Raw genomic sequence first — 4,553 nt, 5'->3', positions numbered from 1 at the left:
GGCGATGAGCTCCTCTAGATTGGTCTCGCCCTTGTACGACCGAAATGGAGGAGGCAGGTATGGCGGTGGTCGGGGCTGATTCTGTGGTGGACGAGGCTGGTCTTGAGGCACGGGTTGCATAGGCATGTTGTTTTGGGGACCTCTCCATCCCCTATTCTGGTAGTTGTTCCTTGGGCCTTGATTGTAGTTGTTCTCGGGTGGCCTGTTGTTGATGAAGTTGGCCTGTTGGCCGTTGTCCCCATAAACGCACTCGTCACTATTGTGCTGCCCGTTGCACCAGAAACAGACTTCAGGGTTGTGCACGGCTTGAACGGAGGCTTTCTGTCCCTGGACTGACTTTGTGAGATCCGCCACCTGTGCTGCCAGTGCCTTCATCAGCTCCATCTCGGGAGTGACTGGCATATTCTTCAAGATGCGCCACTCGGACGGGCATTGATCGTTGTTGTAGGCCAGCTCCTCGAGAATGCTGTGAGCTTCCTCCTTTGTCTTCTGAAAGAACGACCCTCCAGCGGCCGTATTGACTAAGGTGCGAGATGATGGTGAGAGACCGCCATAGAAAATCTGCACCATCATCCACCCTTGGATGCCATGATTGGGACACCTCCTCTCTAACTCCTTGAAGCGCCCCCATGCTTCAAACAATGACTCCCCGTCGTATTGGGCAAACGAATGGATCTCGTTGCGTCTCTTGTGCATCTTCTCGAACGGGAAGAACTTTGAGATGAATTTGATGCGTAGGTCGGCCCACGAGGTGATGGAACCCGGCGGGAGGGAGTTGAGCCACGTCTTGGCTCGGTCCCGTAGTGAAAACGGGAAGAGGTGGAGGCGGATGGCTTCGTCGGACACGTTGTGGAGCTTGAACGTGTTTGCGATCTCGACGAAATTCATCAGATGGTCTTGCGGGTCTTCGGCAGGTGATCCATAGAATTGATTCGCTTGGACCATGTGAATTATGCCGGTCTTGATCTCGAAATTCTGGTTACCCGCAAGAGCCGGGAGAGTGATTGCCGATTGCACAGCGTCGGCTGGTGGTAACCCATATTGGAATAGGGTCTTTGGCCCTTCATTTGCCGCGTTGTTCGCTCTATCTTCCATTGCTCGTTCCCTGGATTGCTTTCTGTTCGTCTTGTAGAATTTTTCGATCTCAAGATTTAGTGGAACGAGGTTTGATGTTCCATCACTCCGCATGCACCTTCAAAACAGAGAAAATGACACGCAAAGTTAGGAAACGCGTAACGAAATCAAATGGCAAGGCAGATTATTTTTCGACGCTATCGTAAAAAGTCCCCGGCAACGGCGCCAAAAACTTGTTGCGATATTTTTATAACTAGCACGCAAGCGGACGTATCGAACAAGTAATAGTGTTACGTAAGTAACGGATATCGATCCCACAGAGACTAGTTACTATAGAGACGTTAAACAACCTATAGCAAATTGATTTCACTGTATTAAGGTGGGAGATGCAAGAATTACTAAAATAAAAAGAACAAAACACCAAAGGAAATTTAACACGAAACTTTGAATAAGAGAAAGTGGGGGTCACGACTTCACCGGAAAATTAAGACGGGGGTTTTGGGTTCCTACAACTTGACCTACTCTACTCATGCTAATCTCATTCTCCCTATGATATTACTAGCCTCTCTCGAGTGATCTAGCAACCTACGCAATTGACGGATTATATATCCTCTCGGCCTCTAATCCTATTAAAACAATCACGAGCAATAAACACGAGAATTCAAACGATTACATTAAGCTTAAGCCGTCTAGGAACCTAAGAACAAAACGAAGCATGGATTATGAGCATGAGTTTTCGCCCTCTCTCGAGTGACAGAAAACTCCTAAAAAAAATCCTAAAGATGGCCAATCTAAAGAACGCATTAAGAACACATCCACACAAGCATGAATAATTAAGCAAATCAAAGCATAAATTCACCCTAACGAAACCCCCTAACCCAATTTAATCCGGCTACATCGTAACCCCGCTAAAAATCTAGCCTCTAACGGAATCCATAGTTAACAACACAATGATCAAAACAATAATCAACATAATCATAAATAAGAAAAACATTATGAGATTCATGACGGGAAGAATGACACTATCAATTAATTGAGAAATAAAAGTAATGGAGAGTAAGGGAAAGAAGGAAAAACTATTAAAAACGGGAGTTCACGGTTGCTTGTTCGTCGGATCGTCGACTCAACTTCGCTCCCCAAAAACAAAAGCTCTCTAAAGAAAAGTGCAGCCAAAAGTAGAAAAAAACTAAAACTAAACTAGCATGCGTTAATTAGGTTACAAGAGGTGTTTTAAGCCCTGAGTGTGTGTTTTTCGGAGTGATCTGAACCTTCCAATTCGATCCGAGGGTCAAAAATCTTCAGAAAACGCTAATTTCCTATTCCAGTAATCCGAAGGCGCGCGGCGCGCGGCGCGCGGTAGTCACTGCGCGGCGCGCGGACTTAGCTCCAGGTTATGCGCGCTCCGCGCATAAGACTCTGTGCGATTTCGTGGTTTGTGTCCCCGTATGCGCGGCGCGCGACTAGAGGCACGCGGCGCGCGGTCTCGGATTCTGTCTTCCCGCGGCGCGCGGTGGAAGGCGCGCGGCGTGCGTATTCGCCATATGTCTCGCCCATCTCATTTTTTACTCTATTTTAACCATTTTGACTCCGAATCCCATCATCTTTCCACGAAATTGCTTGTAGACGCTCTAATGCTCCTCTGAACCTGAAATTACTCAAAAACCTACTAGAAACCATTAAAATACTTGAGAACTCGTCGGTTTTTGGTTCGGGAAATAGGAGTTTTACGCGTGATTAACGCACCTATCAGGTCCTGTTCGGAATCACATAGTGAGTCCAAACTCTGACTTTCTCAAATTAGAATACGTAAGCTATGAAATGGCATGTCTCATTTCAGGATTAAGGTAAGCACGATGCAATTCATACGTAGTGACTTCGAGACATAAGATGTTAAATGGTTTGTTTTTATTTTGTCTCTAGAAGTGCACTGGTCAATTCAGTACCTTCGGAAAATACCTAGAAGAACTATAGAGTCTCCAACTCTCAATGCCCCATAACCAGACATCATAGATTCTCCTAACAATCGTACTGAGGTCAATAGTCCTTTGACCCTTAGATTGCGAATTTATCGTTTTAAGCAAACTACAAAGAGTTTGTTCATGCAAATCTACATTTGTCTCTTCGTAAGTTGTTAAGTTTGTTTATGGACTAAAGACTAATGTTTTATCATAAAGCTTCAAACATACAAGGAGGAATGAATGAACGTTTCAACTTTTTATTAATGAATAAGCAATTACAAGCAAGAGTCTTCATGAGACTTTATTACATCAAATGTACAAAATAAAGACTATAACTCTTCTTGTGGGCACCATTGACAACATATCTTACCTTCTGAGTACCGCTAACTATGAAATACTTATCCTTTAGTGGGTTGTTTGCACGAAGAATGTCATAAATATCTGGGATCTTGCCGCATTGTAATCATATAAAGTTAACATTCATTTTTTTAGCATATGTAAATAAACTAAAAAGTTCATGAATTTGCATGAAAACAGTTCAAAATCGTAGATGTTGAATGCCAAATCTTTCCCCTCAATAGAAGTTCATTAGGGTCCTCTGAGTTGTTTGAGACAATACTAGGAGATGTGTCAACTTTTTCGGGTAAGTTGAGCTTTTCAGGTGTTGAAACTTCCCAAACGGACCCTTGTTGAACAGTTCCTTGTGCACGTTGGTTGTAAGACCCCTCTCAAGCAAGAACATCACGTCAAATTGTGAATGCACATTGATTCTTTGTTGAGGATCCCACAGGCTCTTTGGTATTATGAGCTCACCAAACTGCATTGACAATGTAAAAATAGTAAATATTAGTTGAACACTATGTTTAATAGGAATTTTATTGAACATTCACCTTCGATGCAATCGCTGTAATTTCATAACGTTTTTCGTTGTTTTCCCTTCGCGATCGAACAATTTTTTGTGTTGCTACGGTGGCATCCTATGTTAGTTATATTGTTATAAATTATTGTAAATACATTTAATCAACCAATACTTCAAGTAACCAACTTATAATCCAGTGGATTACCTTTTTTTAATATAATTGTTGTTTTGTTAGTGCCTTATGTTTTACCGCGACAGTCTTGGTTCTTGCCATCTTATTGAAACCTATTAACACAAACAAACACTAAATTTATCTGTAAATAGACGTAAATAAAGTTTTGATATACAAAACACCCAAAATATAAATTTCTTAAATGAAAACACTATATCGGTTTATTTCAAAAATTCTCTTACAATTTTCACGTGTTTTCACCTATTGATTTACCCATATTAACATCATCATATAAACATGCATTTGGTTTTTAAATTATTTACACATCAACTTCAAGTTTATCCATTTATTCCTAAACTAGATTTACACAAAACCCCCCAAAAATTTAGAATTTTATTTTGGTCATAATATCGATTTTTCGGGTAAAAAATTTGAATCGATATTTTAAACACTAGATAATACAAAAATCTTCATTACCTATTAACTAGGA

General features: G+C 41.5%; 1 non-coding gene across 1 annotated transcript; it reads left to right on the top strand.

The window, feature by feature from the left end:
- Nucleotides 1-583: 583 nt before the first annotated feature.
- Nucleotides 584-687, top strand: LOC149408183 (small nucleolar RNA R71). Its single transcript, XR_016301836.1, has one exon. It is a non-coding gene; the product is annotated as a small nucleolar RNA R71 (small nucleolar RNA).
- Nucleotides 688-4,553: the final 3,866 nt, after the last annotated feature.

Source organism: Urtica dioica, chromosome 1 (genome assembly GCF_054948205.1).
Source record: "Urtica dioica subsp. dioica isolate 48M chromosome 1, U.dioica_male_clone48M_v1_H2, whole genome shotgun sequence".
In the NCBI taxonomy this organism is placed as follows: Eukaryota; Viridiplantae; Streptophyta; class Magnoliopsida; order Rosales; family Urticaceae; genus Urtica; species Urtica dioica.
This window is presented reverse-complemented; position numbering and strand designations above follow the sequence as displayed.